This window comes from Saccostrea echinata, unplaced genomic scaffold (genome assembly GCF_033153115.1).
Source record: "Saccostrea echinata isolate AGI-Se365-2 ecotype Australia unplaced genomic scaffold, CSIRO_AGI_Sech_v1 ptg000016l, whole genome shotgun sequence".
Taxonomy (NCBI): domain Eukaryota; kingdom Metazoa; phylum Mollusca; class Bivalvia; order Ostreida; family Ostreidae; genus Saccostrea; species Saccostrea echinata.
The window spans coordinates 1,457,476-1,483,723 of record NW_026889765.1 but is presented as its reverse complement, the minus strand read 5'-3'; the positions used below and the strand labels follow the sequence as shown (position 1 = coordinate 1,483,723).

General features: G+C 35.3%; 1 protein-coding gene and 2 long non-coding RNA genes across 4 annotated transcripts in view; 1 reads left to right on the top strand and 2 right to left on the bottom strand.

Annotated features, from left to right (window-relative positions):
• The window catches only part of LOC133188326 (uncharacterized), a 226,155-nt gene that overhangs the window by 121,729 nt on the left and 78,178 nt on the right, over positions 1–26,248 (top strand). The gene's annotated exons all lie outside the window — the stretch shown is intronic.
• On the bottom strand, positions 16,197–18,846 carry LOC133188794 (uncharacterized). Its single transcript, XR_009721315.1, has 4 exons — positions 18,818–18,846; positions 18,596–18,709; positions 18,389–18,480; positions 16,197–17,855 (listed from the first exon to the last, which is right to left on the bottom strand). It is a non-coding gene; the product is annotated as an uncharacterized LOC133188794 (long non-coding RNA).
• LOC133188795 (uncharacterized) lies at positions 18,846–20,005 on the bottom strand. 2 transcript variants are annotated; one of them, XR_009721316.1, is made up of 4 exons: positions 19,642–20,005; positions 19,218–19,405; positions 19,012–19,117; positions 18,846–18,919 (listed from the first exon to the last, which is right to left on the bottom strand). It is a non-coding gene; the product is annotated as an uncharacterized LOC133188795 (long non-coding RNA). The 2 variants fall into 2 exon arrangements; XR_009721317.1 differs by having other exon boundaries at positions 19,218–19,402.

Below are 26,248 nucleotides of genomic sequence, written 5' to 3'. Positions count from 1 at the left end.
ATTTCACAGGAGTTAAAATATCATTTCCGTAAGTGAAGTTAATTACAAATAAAATATAAATGTAAAATTTTAAATATTTAAAAACACATTTCTCCATACAATTCCTTAAAACACAGTAGACTATCGGTCTAAAGTTGCTAACAACATTTTTGCGACGTTTTAGTACACAAAAGTTACATTAACATTGCAATTTTCCATTGATCTGAAATTATTGACTGCTGCAGAGATAAATAATTTACTCCGATGTTCCGGAAGTTCTTTAGAAGTTTGTTTAAGCAAAGTACAATTTATTTCATCCGGCCCAGTGGTTTTATTAGTATTTAGAACTTGTAATACATCCATAACGTCTCGAATGGAAAAGTGCATCCTTATTTGCATTTGCATGAGGGGGTGGTAGTTCGATTCCTGTTTTATCAATTACTGATTGTAAACAAAAGAAGAAATAAACAAATCAGATTTAACTTTTTTATCACTAGTAAACAGTTATCGTTATTATATCTATCATTGGCGGAGAAGAACTTGTGGTTGTCTTCGAAATATCAGTATTTTTTTAATGTTGACCACCACCGATTAGGCGATAATTTTCCTAATTAAGTTGATCACCTAATTTTATAAAATTATTTTGCCAAGTGTTTCTTATTTTATCACACATATATAACATTTTTCTAAACTTAGCCCAGTCGTCGGAAGAATTTGTTCGTTTAGCAATTTTGTATAATCATTTACGCTTCTTAGTCTGCGTTCGTTTTGCATCCTTGGTGGATCGTTTGGACGTGAAATAATAATTTTATTGGATTATCGTTAGTTACAGTTTTAATTATACCGTCTATGACATTTTGGCAAGCTTCTTCAACATCATTACGTATCAGATTGTCCCAGTTATTGTTACTCATCTGTATTCGATAATCCTGAAAATCAGTGTTTGAAAAAGACCAAATTTTCCCCTTCAAAGTTCTTGCATTTGATTTAGGGAACTTAAGAACATAAAATATTGGGCGATGATACAGTACCTAATATACTGAAAGGAAAAACAAACGCAGGGTAAACTTTTGAAGTGAAATAATTTTATTTTTTCTTACGTATTTTCCAGTATTCCTACCTAAATATCATCTTTCATGAAAATGTAACCAAAATCTCATTTGATTTTGCCTTATAATTCATGAGTTATTGAAACTCATATGACGATACCCCCTAAAAGTGAAAATCGAAAATTCTCATTATCTTCAATGTCTTACTCGTGCATCTGTCAGAACCTTGATTCGCCCTTTGCATGGAGTTATCAGTGTGTTTATCCTTCAAACAGGGATATGATTCAACCCTTTCCACAAGGCAGCCCTTAATTGAAAGAGACCAGCTTGGGCATTTCAAACCTTATCACCCACTTAATCCCACAGATGTTCAATGAGAAAAAGTTGGACTTTACGGAGACTAGTCGAGTAGGTAAATGTGATTGTTTGCGAGGAAGTATTGACAAACCCCTGGTTACCATATGACTACATTGGGCCGGGGGTTAACACACCGAAAAAAAATAGGCAAACGACGTGCGCATGCGCCAGTGAGAGAAACAGCAACGTAAAGTTGATGAGCTCAAAAAACAAAATCGCGCAATCGCTTTCTTTCAGTTTTAGGGTGAATGTAATGATTATGATAGCAGTTTTATTGGTAGTAGGGTTGGGATTAAACAGGTGGCAAGATGAATAACCCGATCTTGACGTGGCTCTGTTACGCGTCAAAGTCTTCGTCACGGTTATTTGGAAACCATTCCAGGGCCTCTCTGACGACGGGTAAGACTATCTGTGGGGAAAAATTTACAAGAATCTGCACAGCAACCCGCTGTTGCCTTTGTCCTTACTTAGTCAAAAGCCAGATCCCGTGGAACTTTCGTAAATTGCACTATGATTGCAAAAAACATATCGTCTGTAAATATCGAAAAACAATGTGTATATATATACCTCAAGTGCATCGAAAGGTACAACAACATGTGTTGACAAATTTTTCGTCATCAGTTTGCACGTGTTTTTTTTGTTTTTTTTGCTTTTTACCACTTTCCCTATGTGACGTCACACATTTCAAGGTTGAGTAATTGTGAACACTGATTTTAGTGCACAGTAACCAAGATTCTCATCTGGCCAGTTTTCGTAATTTTCGGTCATGCGGTCAAAAAATTTTCGCATATTATGTTACCCTGCGTTTCTTTTTCCTTTCAGTATATTACTCTGCAGAATATTTTCACCAACTCCTGTCAACTCAATTGCATCCAAATTATTAACTATCAATAGATCTAGTAGAGTTTCAGAATTTTCTGTAAAATGTGTATTCAGTAATAAGTTGAAACATGCATTGGTCTCTGCATATCAAGAACCTGGGATTAATGTTATATAAATAGTCATTTAAGTCACCGTAATAACTGTATTATCAATTCCTGTATCCTTCGCCTTTTCTATGGAGTAAGCGATATGGTCCCATTTACTAGTCTCGATATTTGGCGGGCGATAGAACGTTCGTATTAAGAATTTCCTTTGATATAATTTATATTCAACCTAAAATATTTTCAAATTCCTTAAGCTCTATATCAAATCGTCTTTTACATGGAATATTATTTTTCATGAAAATCATAAAGCCACCAAAATTATTTTCTTTTCTTTCTGGCCGAAAAGGATCCTGAAAACCATTCAAAGTATACTGCGAGTTTCTGTCTTATCAAATGTTTCGTTTTAAGTTAATGCGTGTTCATCAAATCCCCCCAACTCAGCTTGAATGATACTCGGTATCTAAGCTATGCTTAAGTCTCTATACATTAAGATGTACTGTAGAAACTGAGTTTTCCACTTTTGATATCGGCCAATCAAAGACGTTGTGGGTGGAGCTAACTTAGAACACAGTCGCATTCCATTCGGCAAACCTCGGCTGATTCCGTCACCTTCATCATTAGATGAGGTACGAATCGGCCGAGGTGTGCCGAGTGAGTCGCATTCATGCAGAGTCCTTGCGGTGGGAGTTAACTTTTGAATGACAGAAAGCATAATCAAGAATTATCACGTGTTTCCATGACTGTTATACGAAAGCCTAGAAGGGTCAAATAAGAAAATTAAAAAAAACATTAAAAAGTCGTAATAACGAGATAAAAAGTCGTTATTACGATATAAAAAGTCGTAATTACGACTTAAGAAAGTCGTAATTACGATATAAAAAGTCGATCGTAATTACGACTTAAGAAAGTCGTTATTACGAGATAAAAAGTCGTAATTACGACTTAAGAAAGTCGTAATAACGTCGTTATTACGAGATGAAAAGTCGTAATTACGACTTAAGAAAGTCGTAATAACGAGATAAAAAGTCGTTATTACGATATAAAAAGTCGTTATTACGACTTAAGAAAGTTATATAACGAGATAAAAAGTCGTTATTACGACCTAAGGAAGTCGTAATTACGATATAAAAAGTCGTAATTACGACTTAAGAAAGTCTTTATTACGAGATAAAAAGTCGTAATTACGACTTCAGAAAGTCGTAATAACGAGATAAAAAGTCGTTATTACGACTTAAGAAAGTCGTAAACACGAGATAAAAAGTCGTTATTACGACTTAAGAAAGTCGTAATAGCGAGATAAAAAAGGTTGTTATTACGAGATAAAAAGTCGTTATTACGACTTCAGAAAGTCGTAATAACGAGATAAAAAGTCGTTATTACGACTTAAGAAAGTCGTAAACACGAGATAAAAAGTCGTTATTACGACTTAAGAAAGTCGTAATAGCGAGATAAAAAAGGTTGTTATTACGAGATAAAAAGTCGTTATTACGACTTCAGAAAGTCGTAATAACGAGATAAAAAGTCGTAATTACGACTTTTTATCTCGTAATAACGACTCTTTATCTCGTTATTACGACTTTTTATTTTTTTTTTCTTCTTATTTGACCCTTTCTAGGCTTTCGTACTGTTATCTTCTTACAAATAAACAAAAAGTAGGCACTTATTACTTATATTTACACTTTTATTTCTCTTAGTGCACACTATAATTTGATAAAAAAGATGCCTATTTATGGGGTTCTAGCTACCTGTTTAATTGATGCTTAATAAGCCACGCCTTGATATATTTTACTAAATACTGATTGCAGGGTTAAGGAAGCTCTAAACACTGCTCACTGAAGAGTTCTAATTACCTGGTAGATTTATGCAGTTAGAGTGATCTGCCCTTTGATGAACAAAGGCATAAGAGACAATCTACAGTATATGACACGATTTGAAACAAATAATTGTATTCCTAACAGTATATTAAACAAAGATAAAGTAATTAAAGAACATTTTCGCACAAATTTTCCCGATGTAACTAAACAACAGTGATTTCTGTTCTCTTGTACATAATTGTGTTTGAATATTTTTCCTGAAGAAATATGGCAGGTACCCTATGTTGAAATGAACTAGATAAACTCGGTATGTGCACCTTTAAATGATACAATTTTCTCAAAGTCCAAAAAATATTTTTCATTAGTGTTTAGAGCTTCCTTAAATGATCTGACAACATTTGCTACCTTGGATCGCAAGCTTTTTTTGCGAAGCATTGCCTTTTCCATTGAAGTTAAAAAGTACACTAAGATACATACATGTATATATTCAATGATCAACAACTTCCATTGGTTCAACTCTTGATGTCTTTTCTTCTTTCTTTGTGTATCTTGCAATATCATGTCTAAAAATAATAATATTTGTTTTGTACAGGTCCCATTCTGAAGACTACTCAAATATTATAGGAATTATTAGGAATAAGGAATAGGAATATTCATAGAAAGTATCTTACATTCTTTGAAGTTCGTCAACTTGCCTGCAAAAATAACCAAATCATCTGCATAGATGAAAAAAAAAAATGATTCATGTGAATCAACAGCCACATTCCCTTGCAGATACTCTGTTTCCAATTCGTCAACATATATTTTGAAAATTAAAAAGGTGCGGATGCGTAATAGTGCCACGTTGGCATTTTTTTCTCTTTAAAATTCAACTTTAAAGTTCATAATTCCAATTTTAAACAATCGCTTTGCACCGAATATTGATATTCTTACGGAAGCGTATGAGAGCCGCAGCAGTATCTTTTATTAATTTGTTTTTTACAAATTAGCAATTTGTCACAACAAATTAATAATTTGGTATATATACTAGCTAGACAGGCTAGGGTCACGTATGAATAAACTTCCGACTAACATTGAGAAATTTTCTATTATTTAGCTAATCAAAGATACATGTATTGTTAAATATATCTAAAGAGGAACTTTCTTTATAACACGAGAAAAAGTTTGCCGATAGTTTGCGTCTTAATGTAGGAAATTTTATAGTATTATTTTTGCACAGTGAATGTCTAGTAAAGTAAAATCTGCAAAGGATTCCTCGATCTCAATTTTTACACTAAAATAATTTGCGTGTTTACAAAGGTAATTGGTTACGATGAAATGATCGTTTGAGTTGTGCAGTACACAAGTATTGCCGGTACACGGAGAATATTCTTGTTCGAGTTTTTCTTTCACAGAAATAATGTACCCTAAAGGACTCCGTACCAAGTCATGGGAATCAAGCCAAAACGATAAAACCTCAGATTCCTTTGTTTTAGTACCCATGTCAGTATCCTTTATCTCAGTCAATTACGTTTCTTGTTGAAATCTTTGTGTGTGCCAAGTTTTAAAGAATTCAGACCAGACCTGTAGGTGGACTGACAGAATTTTAGAAGATTTACTTTATGTAACTGTTTCTTTAAAATTAAGTTTTCATTGAAATTTGACCAAAATTGTAGGTTGAGATGCTAATTTTGAAATTCCTTTAAAGGATTTTAATTTTTTATTTCTAGTAACCATGACAACACTGTTTATTAAATAAAAATAAATAACCTGATACACAGAATCTTTCTTGTAGTATGTCAGGTTTTAGATGAAAATTGGATCAAAACCGTAGGAGTAGTTGCACTTTGATAGATGGACGATTTACCATTGCACAAGCTCTTCTAGTCCTAGTCCAGTAGAGCTAAAGATGAAGTGTGTAGGTGAATCTGGTCTGGTCTCGATCGGAAATCATAAATGCATAATTCAAAAATAAACTAAAGGACTATGTATAAAGCTAAATTCACCAAGACTATAGCGAAGTGTTTATGAGCCGCTCCAATCATCACAAACGTTTGAACCAAAACAATTATTATCCCTAAGAAAGCTAATAAAAGCTTAAGTTTATCTAGCAATGAAAGAAAGTGTGTTACAACCGATTTATACGGTGGCTGGTAAAGGACATTGTACAATTTTTTTTTTAATTCATTCGTGGCTATGGAATTCCATATACGACAGCCAACTGCTTACTGCCAACTGCTCACTGCTTACTGCTAACTGCTCACTGCTTACTGCCAACTACAACTTGTTATAGATAATATTGCGTGTTTTGTTATCTTTATTATCTTTAATACGCATGCTTGAATAAATCCTATGCAAGAAAAGAACAGCGAACGATAGTATTGTTCTGCCAACTACTTGCAAGTTTAGTTTTCAAAAATTAACACATTTGAATGATATTTCATATTTATATAGATACATGTATTTACGTGAATTTTCATAAAACATAAATTATTTGGGAAAACAAAGAGAGATAAGTCTTTAATTTTGGTTAAACTTGACAATGTGTTTTTCTCTATAGAAAACAACGGATCAAACGGTAATTTATTTGAAAGACATCCCCCCTCCCCCCCCCCCCCCCCGTGAAACAACAATTCCTCTTTACAGGTATTATGAATTGTTATTTAACAAATTGATACCAAAGGTTTTGTTGTTTCATGATGTGTTTGTTGGGGGGGGGGGGGTATGTTTACCGACTAAAAACAGGAAAAAGTCATTTTATTACCAATTTCAAATGAGATAACAAATAAAAATAAATGTACTTTATCAATCTGATATGTTGAATTTTACTTAAGTTACACAGGGAGAGATTCAAGTCATTTATCCATTTCCATGAGTATTTGAAAATCTGGTGATGTTTTAAAGCCTGATTTCAATTGATAAAATTAATGGCCAAATTGCCATATATATATATATATATATATATATATATATATATATATATATATATATATATATATATATATATATATATATATATATATATAAAGAAATGGATGTAAAATGTAGGCTGGAATCTAGAGTTAGCGTGCGTAGTTCTTACAATAATAACAAAAACTGGCGGATTTAGACAGTTTTAAACTGCATGTGAAGGCGAGGAAGGAGTAATATTTCCAGTTAAAAACAAAACATTTAATTCCCACATTTCCTTGCAGGCAAATAATTTAATAGTTTTTCGAAGCGGGGGGGGGGGGGGGGGGATGGGGGGTGTTAAATATCCAGCACCATCTTTTAGTGTTTCTTTTTACCTATGAAATGTACCTGTATTTTTGAATTTTTAAATCTGTCTTATTTAAATCGTTTTTATGGCTAATGTCATATCCGTAAAACATTGGTGATGGTGGTGGTGGGGAGCTGGGGGGGGGGGGGGGGGAGTAGTCCCCAATAAATTGCCAACATATACTATAGAGTAGTGCATCCTCAAGATCCTAAGATATCCTAAGATAAACTGTTTTTACATAGAGTAAATGCCTTTTATTATTATTTCTTTTCAATCTGATTAAAATCAGATCTTTAATAATTGTTATGCTCCGAAATTCTGATCGTCGCTGTACGAAGAGATCGTATAGCGACCATCAGAATTTCGGAGCGTAACAAAGATCTGATTTTAATCAGATCGGATTTTTTTTCCAGTATTTCTAGTATAAATGCAAATGTTTCCCAAGATCCTACTCAAAGTTTGCCCCCCCCCCCCCCAAAGTTTTCTGACCTTATGTAAACCTTTAATCTCTCCCCCCGTCAAAAACGTTATTGAATTATTTGCCTGCAAGGAAATGAGAATTAGTTGTTGGGGAAATACTCTTTCCTCCTATTTATTCCTTCCTCGCCTTCGCGGTTTAAAAATTCCTGAATCCGCCAATTTTTTTGTAATTATACTAATATCCTTGCTATCATAGGGTTTATTCAAGCATGCGTATTAATGATATTAAAGAAACAAAACACGCAATATCATCTATAACCAGTAGCATTTGGCAATTAGCAGCTAGCAATTGGTAGTAAGCAGCTGGCAGGTGGCAGTAAGCAGTGAGCAGTTAGCATTAAGCAGCTGGCAGTTGGCAGTAAACAGTTGGCTGTCGTATATGGAATTCCATAAAAGAGAGTATGGAATTCCATATACGACAGCCAACTGCTTACTGCCAGCTGCTCACTGCTTACTGCCAACTGCTCACTGCTTACTGCTTACTGCCAACTGTTACTAGTTATAGATGATATTGCCTATATTTTGATATCTTAATATCTTCAATACGCATGCTTGAATAAATCTTATGACATGTTTGAATGATTTTTTATATATTTATGTAGAAATTTCTATGTAAATTTTCATAAAAAAATAACTTATTTAGAAAATCGAAGAGAGTTAACTCTATAATTTTGGTAAAACTTGTTCATCACTATACAAATCAACGGAAAACGGATATTTATTTTCAATCCCCCCCCCCCCCCCCCGTGAAACAACAATACGTTTTTACAGGTATTATGAATCATTATTTTCACAAACTCATACCAAAGGGTTTTTGTTGTTTCCCGGGGGAGGGGGTATGTTTACAGTCAAAAACAATTAAAATAGTTACATGTATTTTATAACCAATTTCAAATGAGATAACAAGTAAAAAATGTACTTTATTAATCTGATATGCATAGTCTCAAGCCACGATTCGGAGTCCGCATATAGCTCTTTCCAGGACGGGAAAGGATCATAAATTTTAGCTGTTGTTTGCGACGATGTCTGATATGTTGAATTTTACATAAGTTAAACAATAATGGTCATTTATCTATTTCCATGAGAATTTGAAAATCTGGTGATGTTTTGAAGCCTGATTTCAATTGATAAAATTTTCTAACCCCACCCCCCTTACGAAAGGAGTTGTAAAAAAGAGCAATTAACTTTTTGACACTGGTTTTAAAATTATCAATCCATTACTAATGAACTTTTCTTTGCATTCAAACAAGTTTTAATGGCCAAATTCCCATTAATATTTAATCAAATGGATGTAAAATGTAAACGGGAATCAGTGTTAGCGTGTGTAGTCCTTACAATATTTTTTTTAAATGCGGATTTAGGAACTTTGACGGGGAGGGAGAAGTAAATGGAAAGAATTAGTATTTCCTCTTAAAAATAAAACATTTAATTCCCACATTTCCTCGCTTGTAAATAATCCAATAGCTGTTTTGACGTGAGAGGGGGTCACACACGACAAAAGAACAAACCTCTAGTAGGGTCTTAATAATTTGGAGGTAACATTTGTTGGTATATGAATTTATACTAGAAATATTACTGAAAATTATAAAAACATAACTTTTGCCTAAGGTAAAATATCTAGTAAAATTATAGTGTTCTTTTTTACCCTATCAAAGGTACCTGTATTTGAGGTTTTTTTTATACATGTCTTATTAAATCGTTTTAATGGATAATCTTACATTTGTAAAAACATTGGTGGTGGTGGTGGTTGTGGGTGTCCCCAATTAATTACCAACATATAATATACAGTAGTGCTCCCTTAATAATAACGCCTGTGAACTTATTTATTAATTGTAAATTGTCAATGGATTTCTGTTGGGTTGTCAAGCCCCCCCCCCCTCCCCCGGAAATTGATTTTGCCTGAAGTCTTTTTAATACAAATGACGCATAATTTAATATCACAAACTATGAAGATTTCGGGGAGCGGAAATGGGGGAGGGGGTACACCCACTCGGGGAGGTAGTTGACATCCAGTATTTACATAATTACTTTAATAAATTTCTTCGTAAAAGACAGGGATTCATTTTAACACTGTCTCTTACAGTAAGTAAAAAAAAAAGTAAGTTTTGACAACCCTGCATTTATACGCATTTGATTGTTGTATTTTGAGTATGAGGATGTATTGTAAATCCACTACACGGTATACATTTTGTGTCATTCACTTAAAAGAGACCAAAAAATGTTTATTTTGAAAAAAAAACTATTTTTCCCAACATATATTTTTTTTGGGAAAAGTAATTTTACCACAAAAGCAGTTATCTTCTATAGCTTTGCATGGTTAATAACTAAAATAAAAAAAAACAATTATTAACTTATCTTAAAACCAAGTAGGCTTTTTAAAAAAATTATCGTGCTCGAAAACTCCATATCTTATTTACTCCACGTTTACACGCGTGGATTAAGAGGGGGTTCAGGGAGGGTCCAGTCCTCTTCGCGGAAATTTGCGGATTTACTTATATACGTACAAATCTAAGATAATGTAAGTGTGAAATGAAATGACCTTGGACCACTGTTTAAGTTTTTAGTTAGTACGTTGGTAGGAAGACCAGGCATATTTATGAAGTTTAGGAATTGAAGGAAGCCCCCCCCCCCTCCCCCCTGCAATAAGATTTTCGGGTTTGGGAAAGAAAATTACGATATTTAGCTTGTCAACAAGTTTCTCAGATGGAATTTTTGTTTACTGATGACTGTGCCCCTCCCCCTCTCCGACGACAAAAAAAATGACGGACCTGCACCTGCGTCCAGAAAAAGTTGTTAACGTTCAAAAGACGAAAAAGATTCCAGTGGCTTGAAAGTAATTTTTTCCTGATATTGAATACAAATTAGAGAGGATTTTACCTAAGGGACTAGGGGTCAACAAAGTCACTCGGTAGATTCTGAGAATCAGCTATCAGAGAAACTTGACTCGGAAATGACTGTTATTTTACGATTATTACTCCCATGTATGACAATATATTCATGTTGAAACAATGAATGCTGAATTTCTGAAATTTTCAAAATGAATATCCATGGTTTTTGCCTTTCCTTTTCGGGAAAAATAAAAAGAATCCGCATTTTAAAAAAGAAATACTACAATTTTTAGGAACAAACGGAATGGTGTACAAGGTAATGTCATAGAAGAAATAAAAAAAAGTCTTTATTTTTTCCTGATGATGCATATTTGTATTATTTTATCGATTCTTAGTCATATGCCCAGTTAGATATATTTACAAGTATATACAATTGTAACGGAATCTCTCTCTCTCTACCTGTATCGAAATCGAGGGGTGAGCCGGGGGGGGGGGGGAGCAAATATTCCAAAATAAATATTAATACATTTACAAGAACATTTATTTCGTTTCTTAGACCTTTAATTTTGGAGTTTAATCATACATGGTATGTTGTAAGTAGTTAATATTTTATAATAAGTAGATTTAAAATGCATGTTTTCTATAAGGTCCCTAAAAGTTCATGTAATTTTTCATTAAGCTAATGTACACGTGACCGTATTGTGTACAATGTATGTAGAACAACACTGTATGTTGAATTGTAGACAATGCGTACGTTTATGTTTTTTGCGCATGTGCAATGCAGCGTTGTCAAGGACTTAGTCCTGAGACTAAGCGTATTGTTTACGACTAGTCTTACGCTACTTCGTGAAACGCAAATTACGCCCGACTAAATTTTGGCGTAAGCCCCGGAAGTACACCCAAGTTAGGTCTTAAATTTACGACTTTTGATGAAACGGGCCCCAGGATCCTACACCACCACCCCCTTTCTGACGTTATATAAGCCTTCAATCCCCCGTGTCAAAAAAGCTATTAAATTATTTGCCTGCAAGGAATGTAAAAATACTCCTTCCTACTATTAATTCCTTCCTCGCCTTCACCCATTCAAAATTCCTGAATCCGCCAATTTTTCTTATTATTGTAATATTCTTGCTATCACGGAATTTATTCATGCATGTGTATCTGAGCTAAAAAATAAAAAATACGAGATTGAGTGTAGATTAACATGACATATGTTATTTATTTTCAAATTAAAATTTTCACCGGTTTTGAACTTGAATAACCTCATGTTTCCATAGTTAAATTAATTATAAACTGTGAATGTTAATTAAATGCAGAGTCGGTAAATAAATCGATTATTGTTTTAAATTCGGAAAGTTCGTGGACTACCGTCATAACTTTTTTACTTAACGTCATATTTTATCCAAAGTTGGAAGAACTATTTCAACAGTAAATGTAAATGATGTGTAACAAAATTTTTTAAAATATCATGGTTTATTTCAAACTTCTTTAGACTTAATAAAAAGCGAAAATTGGATCACGGAGCAGGTCAAAATTTTGTAATTTACAATCAAGAGACTAAATAATGTCTGAGGTCATATCTTCCGTAAAATAAAACAAAATCGGAAAAATTCAACAGGTTCAAATTAAGAATTGTTTCATCTCTTCTAATTCCAAATTATGACTTAATATTTTGCTTCGTTGAAAAGAAATCAGATGATAGGTAGTCCTCATTGAAAAGCCAAAAAAAAAGATGACATCGTAGAACGTCACGGTGCAGCAGTTATCCATACAATTTTGTGTTGTACTCTGGAAAACTCCATAAAAAAACTTTGAAAATGCCGGAGGAAGAAGGAAAAATGTCAAAAGCGAGCCATGCATGTGTGTGTACATGGTACAAGCTGTATTTGAATGATAGACTACTCCGCTTAGACGATGGTGATCTCTGAGAAAACGGATTATCTGTAAAAATCTTCTCAAAAACATTGAAAAGTTTGTAACGTCATGCTAAGAGTTTGGCGCTTCTTATGCAGTGAAAAAAATATAACATTGACAAACAAAATAATGCTACTGGGACAATTGTTAGCAAAATAGATTTCAAGTGATAGAGAAACGTTTTTAATGAGTGCACTGGTATTGGGCAATAATGTATAGGGATAGTGTTTTTGAGAACCTCATGTCGGTATGTTTTTGACGTTACAGTGTTGTTGAGTTTGCTCCGTGGTTACAAAACATGTTGATTTTAAAATTAAATAACATGAATTCTATTAAATCACATGGAATGAAACTTCACACTTAAACAAAATAAATATTTTTACATATGATAATGTGCTCATTTTAAATTTCTTGAAGATAGTATAACGAAGATTGGCATAGTCCACAAACTTTCCGAACAACCCTCGTATTTATCCATTTCCATGGGTATTTGAAAATCTGGTTATGTTTTAAAGCCTGATCTAAGTTGATAAAATTTTCTACCCCCCCCCCCCTTTATAAAATGATTAAAGGAATGTTTATCTATTTCCATGAATATTTGAAAATCTGGTCATGTTTTAAAGCCTGATTTCAAATGATAACCCCTACCCATTTATGAAATGAGTTGTAAATAAAAGCAATTAACTTTTTGACACTGGTTTTAGAATTAAATCGATATTTAGCGTGTGTAGTTTTTTTTACAATGATGAAAAATAGCAGATATAGGAGCTGTGAAGGCGAGAAAAGAGTAATAAATCGAAAGAAAGAGTATTTACTCTTAAAAACAAAAAATCTAATTCCCACATTTCCTTGCAGGCAAATAATTCAATAGCTGTTTTGACGAGGGGGGTCCTTTAGTTAAAGAGACAGGGGTCACTTACGACAAAAGAACAAACTTTTAGTAGGGTCTTGGGGTTAGCATTTGTTGGTATATGTACATGTATTTATACTAGAAATATTAATGAAAATTATAACAACATAATTTTTGCCTAAGGTAAAATATCCAGTAATATCTTTTATTGCTTCTTTTTACCCTATGAAAGGGCATCTGTGTTTGTGAAGTTTTTAATAGGTGTCTTATTTAAATCTTTTAAATGGGTAATGTTGCATGTAGATCTGTAAAAACACTGTTGGGGGGGGGGGGGGGGCAATAAACTATACACTAGCGCTTCCTCAATAAAGATGCCTGTGACCTTTTTTATTACTTGTCAAGGGATTTCTGTTGGGTTGTGCCCCCCTTTACCTAAGGTCAACTGTTTTTACATAGAGTAGAATTAATGCCTCGTATTATAAGTTTTCAAAAGTATTTCTGGTTTTAAAAATGCTTTTACCAAAAATATTATCAAGGATCCTACTACCCCCCCCCCCCTTTGACGTTATATAAGCCTTAATTTCTCCCCTGTCAAAAAAAAAATTCCCTGCAAGGAAATGTGGGGATTAATGGTTTATATTTAAGAAGAAATACTCCTTCCTCCTATTAATTCCTTCCTAGCCTTCACCGTTTAATTTTTGTAATTATTATATTATTCTTGCTATCATAGCAATAGTTTATTCAACCATTTGTATTAGGGATATTAAAAATAACAAAACAGGCAGTATCATCTATGAGCAGTGGCAGTTGGCAGTAAGTAGCTGACAGTTGGCAGTAAGCAGTTGGCTGTCGTATATGAAATTCCATAGCAGCATGCAACAATTAAGCTGCTAACAATTAAATTAAGATATACATACATACATACATACATACATATATATATATATATAAATATATATATATATATATATATATATATATATATATATATATATATATATATATATATATATATATATATATATATATATATATATATATATATATATATATAATTTTTGTAAGTGGCGCTCTCTTTAAAGGAATTGATGAATGCATCATTGCAGAATTAATGGAATTTTGAATTTAATTGAAGACATCATCACCATTAGCCAAGCCTGGTTTGTCATCAGCATAACTCCTCAATTTTTTAAACAAATTAAAGAGAAAATAATAAGATATATATTGTGTGCATTTATTGCATTATTGCTTTCTATAATTAATAGAGATGGCAATTTGTAACCGGTTATAATCGATTAATCGATCGGAACGATGGTAATCGATTAGAAAATCTGCAATCGGTTAGTCGGAAAATTTAAGATATGTAAAATTGAACGCAATTTTCTTAAATTTCATTTTTAAGAAAGGAAATATCTGCATAAAAGTTGATAGTTCAGCGTTTTAACACATCTTATTAAGCTGATTTGGAGGTAATTATGGCTCTCCGGATTGAGATCGCGAGGTAATAATTGATCAGTTTGTGAAGTATTAATTACTGTTTTTAAAAACATTGTTTTGGTACCCTTGCCCTCCCGTAATACTTTTGATTTTACATAATCTCCATTGAGCACTTTTAATGAGTATGTATACGTATCGATCTTTTGCCGTTCTCTATTATATTACGAGTATTAGAAAAACATTGTATAAGTTAAAGTTCGGACAAAGTGTTGATTACTGTGACAATGAAGAATGAATTTGTGCGACATCTGCGCTGGAAAGATATATTTCTGTGTCTGATTTCTCATGCAAGATTCATGGTTTTCTTATTTTTTTTCTTGTCTAACTATTGAAATTGAAATAAAATAATTTATATGTACATATAGTTTCCTGATCAAGATAATGAGCAGAATGTTTCTAACTTCTAACCACGTCTCTCTTTCAGTCTTCTTGTGTATATAAATACAAATACATAAAAAAAGTCAAAAAATGAGTATTTTGATACGATATGACTAACCGGTTAATCGGTCGGAACGTCTTGCGGTTAACCGATAAGCAATTCTGTATTCGATTGCCATCCCTAATAATTAATTATAATTGATTAATTCTGTTGTTGAATTTGTTAATTCATTGGAAGAAAGCAACAAATTCAATCATTGAGTGCAGATAACTCTGCAAATGAATTAAAGTTATATATGAACAATTAATGAAGTAATTTGTAAATTAATTCAGAATTGAAAATTATCTTGAATTTTTGAAGATATCTCTAATTGAACTGTTGTGTAATGCATCAAATAACTTGATATCTTAAATTCAAAGGACTAATTTGAAAAAAAGATACATGTATCTTAATTAATTAATTCAATTAATTGGCTACAATAGGAAGGAGGGGAAATTAAAGGAAGGAAAAAGCCCAAATTTCATTTAACAGTACAGCACAAAGTAAAGAGTAACAGTATATGTCAGTGTCAAGTTTGATAACTATATATTTCCCAAAGTCATTGCAAAGTACTCTCTCGGATCGCTGCAATACAGAGAAAAAAAACCCCTGGATTTATATTAGTTACTGTTTATTTGTTATCACATCATGAACATGAAGAATTATAGCAGTTATGTTTTATATTTGATAAGTATATAAAGTTCCAATAACATTTCACTACAAAACTCTCTAAGATGGCTGCAATAAAAAAAGTACTCAGATTTACATGTTATTCAATGTTGTTTATTTGTTTTCATAATTTGTGAAGATTAACATGAATATTGAATTTACATGTTATTACATGAACATGTACTTTGAAAAGAATATTTGAAAATAATGGCTACTGTTATGCATATAACTCTGAAAAGATTTTAGAAAGCAGATGTCACTTATTATAAGTAGTACATCATACATTGTATATGAATTTTAATGTCAAAACAAATAGACATAAAACACACATATAATGAATTAAGATGACCAGTCTCTTCACTACACTTGATGCCTATATAAACGGTTATTAAAAACCCTTAAATTGCATTACAGAGCACCATGCAGGTTTAGGCCAGGTTTATTTTTCAAAGAAAATAACATGCAAACAAAGCAGTTTTCATACAGCATTGCATATTCATAACAAAATGCACATTAAAATGCATCCAAAAATAAAATAAGCCTCCTCTGCCGCCCAGGAAAAACCATATATTAAAAACAAAATATTTCAAAATTTGAAAAAATGATGGAAACCTGTGAACCGCGGCAAAATGCAGAGTAAGCAAAAATTTGAGTGGCGGAACCTCACTCTATTTATTTATGAGACAATATTTTCAAGAATTATGGATTTTGCAATATAGACATAAATTTATTTTGATAAAAAACTGGACTTTCTCAGGATAGTGTTCACTAGAAAGTGACCATTTGATAATACCCCTTCTATAATCGAATGTTTGCCCATGCGATATATTCTGAATTTTTTTTGGCTGTAGCCTAAATAACTAAAACTTAGTAACAAAACATTTCCGTAACATTGTTTACATGTTGTTTGGGCAATTAATTTTTCCTAATACTACGTAACACAAAAAATTGTTATACTGCACTCATCCTAAACTTCCCAATCAGTATTAAACATCAAAGGTTAGAGTATAATCACTAACATTAAAAACTTCCCAGGGAGAACAGGGATAAAAATTCACACGTGTCCAAGGCAAAAAATTAATGCAAGTCTAAGGGTGAATGCAAGACATACATTCATTTGATGGATTTATAAACTGGTCAATACTACACTGGTGTAACAAGGAAATTACTGCTGGGGGTGATGATAGTACATAAGTTTTTTGGTTCAAAACATCAACAAAAGAAAGGAAAGAATAAAGGTGGAAAATGCACAGATCCTTCTCAAAAGGTCACAGATCCTTCACATAAGGTCACAGATCCTTCAAGGTCAAAAATCCTTCACATAAGATCACAGGTCCTTTACACAAGGTCACAGATCCTTCACATAAGGTCACAGATCCTTCATGCAAGGTCACAGATCCTTCACATAATGTCACAGATCCTTCAGACTTGATAACAAATCTTTCACATAAGGTCACAGATCTTTCACAAAAGGTCACAGATCCTTCACACAAGGTTAGAGATCCTTTATACAAGGCAACATAACCTTTTCATAAGGTCACAGATATCTTCACAAAAGGTCAAAGTCCTTCACACAAGTTCACAGAACTTTCATACAAGGTCACTTATTTTCACACTACATGTAGATAACAGATCCTTCACATAAGGTCACAGATCCATAATACAAGGTCACTAATCCTTCACACTTGTTCAGAATAGAGTTCTATATCTCCTTCAACAACAAATGTCTCTCCTTTCATTTCTAATGATCCACAACTTGAATTTATTTTGATGTGTTGCGCAACTTTCTTTCTTCCACAGATATCAAGACAGCTCAGATGATTCATAGAATGTGTTCTATCAAATAAAAAAATGTCGGTTTAACAAATGAAAAGTAAAAAAAGTGATATTTTATAGACTTCAGTACCTATGAAAATAAAAACAAGTAAGGCACTGTGTTTCAACAATATAAAATCAACCAATGCATTTGAGAAAACAATGCCAAATTTAGAGGTCCAAAGGCTTTTACAATCACATGAATGTCATTGAAATTTTTTTCTGAGCCAAAGTTTGTTCTTTTTTTCTAAACTACTTTTTTCACAAAACTGGAGTCAGCTTCATCAAGATTTAAAGGGCAAATATTTACACAAATTTCAATTTAAACTATACTTGAGGGCATTTTTGTAGTAATTTGACAATTTGGAGCCTAATATTTCGGGGAGAGATTTCCATGAAATTTCTATACGTTCTCGAGAAAAGATGAAATTGTAAAAAGTTTACAAAGAAAAGAATGATGACAACGCTGAAAACAACAAATTTTGATCATTAAAACTTGGCTTAGGTGAGCTAAAAAAAAGTCAGACAGTCCAAGATGTGCCGTTGTGTCTTACATCATGTCTTGAATTGGTCACAGCCAATCCCTGAACTTTTTTCTGGTAGGTTACTGTATGCTCTTCTTTTGAGAATGAAAACCAGCCCAACCCTGTATGTATGAACAAAGAACATCTATAGGTCTAAGGAAAAAGGATGTTCTTGACACTTGGAGAGCTATAAGTCTTCAGAGAGCCAGAAGCACATCTAAATATAAAATATTTTACCATCAATTCTTGAGTTGGCTGCTTTTGTTCCCTCAAACATTTTGCACACTTTCTGTCAGATGAAAGTCACCAGCTTGTCTCGGGATCTACACTAGCACTACACTAGATCTAACCCTGACCAATTAATAAAAAATATCAAATAGTAAAAGAATTCCTTACGCTTGTAAAGTGGAAAAAATGATGAAAATCAACAGAATACTGGATTGGCACATCGCATCTTACCATCATCCTAGGGTTTACAGCAGTCTATCCCGAAACGCTCAGCACTCTTGCTTTCAGGTGAGATTCTTCTCTTAAGGATTCTGGATAGAGGTTTATCTTAAACTGCTCAATAAAAGTAGAGAAACAATCTCAATATAGTATGGATGAGCCCACAAAAAATCTAGAGAGTACTGGCATTATGACATGAATCTTACCCTTTTGTCCATGGTTTGCAACAATCGATCCCTTATCTTAAAGCTCCTGCTGACAAATACTGGAGTCGTATCTTACACTGGGATTGAAACTTGCTAAACCATTCTCCTGCTGACACAAAAAGTAAGAACGGAGTAATACTATTACTTGCTGCATTGATCAAATTACAATTAAAGCGAGGGATTCAAAAGAGCAAATTGTTACTTACCACATTGGCCAATATTTTCTGCTGGTCATAGCTGGGCAATGGACTCTCCATCTTCTGTTGACTGGACTTAGTACCTCTATGACCAATATCCCAGCCTAAATATTCTGCATCTTCCAATGATTGCTGCAGTTGAGTTCAAGACATACTACTCCTCAATAAGGAATCTAGGTCGGCCAAGGTTGCTTCTGCTAGCAAAGAAAATAAACCAAGGGTCAAATGATTCATGAATACTGCAAACAAAGGGTCAAAGGAATACTATAATAAACAATTTCTTTTATAGCTCAATACGATTTACAATTTTGTCTCAAAAGCAAACCCAGCCCCCCCCCCCCTTTTAATTTCCTATGACAATAGAACTGTTCTTATATGAATCTAACCTTCTTGTCTGTTATTTGCCAAATTATATTCCCTACTTCTAACCCACCCGCAGATAATTAACTGGGTCCTCTTCTACTCCTTGGGATGGGTCCTTCTCTTCTGTTTCTCTGGATGGGTCCTTCTAGTCTGCTCTTTGAGAGGTCCTCTCTTCTTCTCCTTGGGATGAGTCATTCTCTTCTGGTCCTTAGGATGGTTTCTTCTCTTCTAATCCTTAAGATGGGTCCTTCTCTGCTGCTCATAGGAATTGGTCCACCTCTTCTGTTCCGTAGGATGGGTCCTTCTCCTCTGCTCCTCGGGTTGGGTCCTTCACCTTTGCTCCTTAGGATGGGCCCTTCTTCTTTACCACTTGGCTTAGGTCCTTCTCTTCTGCTCCTTGGGATTGATCCTTCTATTCTGCACCCTGTCAGTGGAATTTAAGAGGTCAAGGGATCCAGGCATCCTCCTATTAACACAGAGAGTCAGGATGTTAAAGAAATACCCTAAATGTTTTGATCAACTTAGAACAAAAACAACAGGGAATCAAAATAGCAACAAATGCAGTATGTTCTTACCACTCTGGCCAATGTTGCTTTCTGCTCATAGCTGGGCAATGCAGTCCTCTTCTTCTTTTGGCCGGCCAAAGTCCTCTTCTGTCGTCGTCCCTCATCTGATCCCCTGAAAATATACAACTGACAAAAGATTAGTAAAAAATCAAGACAATTACAGAAATGAAGTAGAAATTCACAAATCAATTGCAAAAATTCACAAAATTATAAACAAAAATTACAAAATTATTTGAAAAATAAGTTAGCAAAAGGGCACTGTTACTTTGGGAAAGGGCATAAGAGAGTAGAGAAGGGGAAGGGAGATGGTTAGTCATGTTAGAGTAAGGAGGACAGAGGGATAAATGAAAAAAGCTTCTCTATCAGGCTCTCTGGCTGATGAACTGGGTCCTCTTCTGCTCCTTGGGATGGGTCCTTCTCTTCTGCATCCTGTCAGAGGAAGTCAAGAGGTCAAGGCCAAACCAGGTCAACATCAATTGACAAGTAAAAGGTGGGGAAAGTTTGCAGCGAGCAGAACTCAAATCTTACCGCATCTTCCAACGATGACTGCAGTTGATTGGGAGGCAAGATTCGTCCACACCAGGGGTTGCAGATCATCCAAACCGCCTACTGCTGAAATAAAACAAAATTCAAGATGTCAAATGAATTTTAAGACTTCATATCAACTGAACAATAGCCCAAGAAATCCACACAAGATAGATTTCATCACATGAATCTTACCTTTTCTTCTCTGCTTGTCAGCAGTTAATTCCCCTCCCTGCTCCCCACCCTCCTCCTGACAAACAAGGAAGTTGTCCCTAACATTGGGATCCAGGCATCCTCCTATCAACACAGAGAGTCAGGATGTTAAAGAAATACCCTAAATGTTTTGATCAACTTAGAACAAAAACAACAGGGAATCAAAATAGCAACAAATGCAGTATGTTCTTACCACTCTGGCCAATGTTGCTTTCTGCTCATAGCTGGGCAATGCAGTCCTCTTCTTCTTTTGGCCGGCCAAAGTCCTCTTCTGTCGTCGTCCCTCATCTGATCCCCTGAAAATATACAACTGACAAAAGATTAGTAAAAAATCAAGACAATTACAGAAATGAAGTAGAAATTCACAAATCAATTGCAAAAATTCACAAAATTATAAACAAAAATTACAAAATTATTTGAAAAATAAGTTAGCAAAAGGGCACTGTTACTTTGGGAAAGGGCATAAGAGAGTAGAGAAGGGGAAGGGAGATGGTTAGTCATGTTAGAGTAAGGAGGACAGAGGGATAAATGAAAAAAGCTTCTCTATCAGGCTCTCTGGCTGATGAACTGGGTCCTCTTCTGCTCCTTGGGATGGGTCCTTCTCTTCTGCATCCTGTCAGAGGAAGTCAAGAGGTCAAGGCCAAACCAGGTCAACATCAATTGACAAGTAAAAGGTGGGGAAAGTTTGCAGCGAGCAGAACTCAAATCTTACCGCATCTTCCAACGATGACTGCAGTTGATTGGGAGGCAAGATTCGTCCACACCAGGGGTTGCAGATCATCCAAACCGCCTACTGCTGAAATAAAACAAAATTCAAGATGTCAAATGAATTTTAAGACTTCATATCAACTGAACAATAGCCCAAGAAATCCACACAAGATAGATTTCATCACATGAATCTTACCTTTTCTTCTCTGCTTGTCAGCAGTTAATTCCCCTCCCTGCTCCCCACCCTCCTCCTGACAAACAAGGAAGTTGTCCCTAACATTGGGATCCAGGCATCCTCCTATCAACACAGAGAGTCAGGATGTTAAAGAAATACCCTAAATGTTTCGATCAACTTAGAACAAAAACAACAGGGAATCAAAATAGCAACAAATGCAGTATGTTCTTACCACTCTGGCCAATGTTGCTTTCTGCTCATAGCTGGGCAATGCAGTCCTCTTCTTCTTTTGGCCGGCCAAAGTCCTCTTCTGTCGTCGTCCCTCATCTGATCCCCTGAAAATATACAACTGACAAAAGATTAGTAAAAAATCAAGACAATTACAGAAATGAAGTAGAAATTCACAAATCAATTGCAAAAATTCACAAAATTATAAACAAAAATTACAAAATTATTTGAAAAATAAGTTAGCAAAAGGGCACTGTTACTTTGGGAAAGGGCATAAGAGAGTAGAGAAGGGGAAGGGAGATGGTTAGTCATGTTAGAGTAAGGAGGACAGAGGGATAAATGAAAAAAGCTTCTCTATCAGGCTCTCTGGCTGATGAACTGGGTCCTCTTCTGCTCCTTTGGATGGGTCCTTCTCTTCTGCATCCTGTCAGAGGAAGTCAAGAGGTCAAGGCCAAACCAGGTCAACATCAATTGACAAGTAAAAGGTGGGGAAAGTTTGCAGCGAGCAGAACTCAAATCTTACCGCATCTTCCAACGATGACTGCAGTTGATTGGGAGGCAAGATTCGTCCACACCAGGGGTTGCAGATCATCCAAACCGCCTACTGCTGAAATAAAACAAAATTCAAGATGTCAAATGAATTTTAAAACTTCATATCAACTGAACAATAGCCCAAGAAATCCACACAAGATAGATTTCATCACATGAATCTTACCTTTTCTTCTCTGCTTGTCAGCAGTTAATTCCCCTCCCTGCTCCCCACCCTCCACCTGACAAACAAGGAAGTTGTCCCTAACATTGGGATCCAGGCATCCTCCTATCAACACAGAGAGTCAGGATGTTAAAGAAATACCCTAAATGTTTCGATCAACTTAGAACAAAAACAACAGGGAATCAAAATAGCAACAAATGCAGTATGTTCTTACCACTCTGGCCAATGTTGCTTTCTGCTCATAGCTGGGCAATGCAGTCCTCTTCTTCTTTTGGCCGGCCAAAGTCCTCTTCTGTCGTCGTCCCTCATCTGATCCCCTGAAAATATACAACTGACAAAAGATTAGTAAAAAATCAAGACAATTACAGAAATGAAGTAGAAATTCACAAATCAATTGCAAAAATTCACAAAATTATAAACAAAAATTACAAAATTATTTGAAAAATAAGTTAGCAAAAGGGCACTGTTACTTTGGGAAAGGGCATAAGAGAGTAGAGAAGGGGAAGGGAGATGGTTAGTCATGTTAGAGTAAGGAGGACAGAGGGATAAATGAAAAAAGCTTCTCTATCAGGCTCTCTGGCTGATGAACTGGGTCCTCTTCTGCTCCTTGGGATGGGTCCTTCTCTTCTGCATCCTGTCAGAGGAAGTCAAGAGGTCAAGGCCAAACCAGGTCAACATCAATTGACAAGTAAAAGGTGGGGAAAGTTTGCAGCGAGCAGAACTCAAATCTTACCGCATCTTCCAACGATGACTGCAGTTGATTGGGAGGCAAGATTCGTCCACACCAGGGGTTGCAGATCATCCAAACCGCCTACTGCTGAAATAAAACAAAATTCAAGATGTCAAATGAATTTTAAGACTTCATATCAACTGAACAATAGCCCAAGAAATCCACACAAGATAGATTTCATCACATGAATCTTACCTTTTCTTCTCTGCTTGTCAGCAGTTAATTCCCCTCCCTGCTCCCCACCCTCCTCCTGACAAACAAGGAAGTTGTCCCTAACATTGGGATCCAGGCATCCTCCTATTAACACAGAGAGTCAGGATGTTAAAGAAATACCCTAAATGTTTCGATCAACTTAGAACAAAAACAACAGGGAATCAAAATAGCAACAAATGCAGTATGTTCTTACCACTCTGGCCAATGTTGCTTTCTGCTCATAGCTGGGCAATGCAGTCCTCTTCTTCTTTTGGCCGGCCAAAGTCCTCTTCTGTCGTCGTCCCTCATCTGATCCCCTGAAAATATACAACTGACAAAAGATTAGTAAAAAATCAAGACAATTACAGAAATGAAGTAGAAATTCACAAATCAATTGCAAAAATTCACAAAATTATAAACAAAAATTACAAAATTATTTGAAAAATAAGTTAGCAAAAGGGCACTGTTACTTTGGGAAAGGGCATAAGAGAGTAGAGAAGGGGAAGGGAGATGGTTAGTCATGTTAGAGTAAGGAGGACAGAGGGATAAATGAAAAAAGCTTCTCTATCAGGCTCTCTGGCTGATGAACTGGGTCCTCTTCTGCTCCTTGGGATGGGTCCTTCTCTTCTGCATCCTGTCAGAGGAAGTCAAGAGGTCAAGGCCAAACCAGGTCAACATCAATTGACAAGTAAAAGGTGGGGAAAGTTTGCAGCGAGCAGAACTCAAATCTTACCGCATCTTCCAACGATGACTGCAGTTGATTGGGAGGCAAGATTCGTCCACACCAGGGGTTGCAGATCATCCAAACCGCCTACTGCTGAAATAAAACAAAATTCAAGATGTCAAATGAATTTTAAGACTTCATATCAACTGAACAATAGCCCAAGAAATCCACACAAGATAGATTTCATCACATGAATCTTACCTTTTCTTCTCTGCTTGTCAGCAGTTAATTCCCCTCCCTGCTCCCCACCCTCCTCCTGACAAACAAGGAAGTTGTCCCTAACATTGGGATCCAGGCATCCTCCTATCAACACAGAGAGTCAGGATGTTAAAGAAATACCCTAAATGTTTCGATCAACTTAGAACAAAAACAACAGGGAATCAAAATAGCAACAAATGCAGTATGTTCTTACCACTCTGGCCAATGTTGCTTTCTGCTCATAGCTGGGCAATGCAGTCCTCTTCTTCTTTTGGCCGGCCAAAGTCCTCTTCTGTCGTCGTCCCTCATCTGATCCCCTGAAAATATACAACTGACAAAAGATTAGTAAAAAATCAAGACAATTACAGAAATGAAGTAGAAATTCACAAATCAATTGCAAAAATTCACAAAATTATAAACAAAAATTACAAAATTATTTGAAAAATAAGTTAGCAAAAGGGCACTGTTACTTTGGGAAAGGGCATAAGAGAGTAGAGAAGGGGAAGGGAGATGGTTAGTCATGTTAGAGTAAGGAGGACAGAGGGATAAATGAAAAAAGCTTCTCTATCAGGCTCTCTGGCTGATGAACTGGGTCCTCTTCTGCTCCTTGGGATGGGTCCTTCTCTTCTGCATCCTGTCAGAGGAAGTCAAGAGGTCAAGGCCAAACCAGGTCAACATCAATTGACAAGTAAAAGGTGGGGAAAGTTTGCAGCGAGCAGAACTCAAATCTTACCGCATCTTCCAACGATGACTGCAGTTGATTGGGAGGAAAGATTCGTCCACACCAGGGGCTGCAGATCATCCAAACCGCCTACTGCTGAAATAAAACAAAATTCAAGATGTCAAATGAATTTTAAGACTTCATATCAACTGAACAATAGCCCAAGAAATCCACACAAGATAGATTTCATCACATGAATCTTACCTTTTCTTCTCTGCTTGTCAGCAGTTAATTCCCCTCCCTGCTCCCCACCCTCCTCCTGACAAACAAGGAAGTTGTCCCTAACATTGGGATCCAGGCATCCTCCTATCAACACAGAGAGTCAGGATGTTAAAGAAATACCCTAAATGTTTCGATCAACTTAGAACAAAAACAACAGGGAATCAAAATAGCAACAAATGCAGTATGTTCTTACCACTCTGGCCAATGTTGCTTTCTGCTCATAGCTGGGCAATGCAGTCCTCTTCTTCTTTTGGCCGGCCAAAGTCCTCTTCTGTCGTCGTCCCTCATCTGATCCCCTGAAAATATACAACTGACAAAAGATTAGTAAAAAATCAAGACAATTACAGAAATGAAGTAGAAATTCACAAATCAATTGCAAAAATTCACAAAATTATAAACAAAAATTACAAAATTATTTGAAAAATAAGTTAGCAAAAGGGCACTGTTACTTTGGGAAAGGGCATAAGAGAGTAGAGAAGGGGAAGGGAGATGGTTAGTCATGTTAGAGTAAGGAGGACAGAGGGATAAATGAAAAAAGCTTCTCTATCAGGCTCTCTGGCTGATGAACTGGGTCCTCTTCTGCTCCTTGGGATGGGTCCTTCTCTTCTGCATCCTGTCAGAGGAAGTCAAGAGGTCAAGGCCAAACCAGGTCAACATCAATTGACAAGTAAAAGGTGGGGAAAGTTTGCAGCGAGCAGAACTCAAATCTTACCGCATCTTCCAACGATGACTGCAGTTGATTGGGAGGAAAGATTCGTCCACA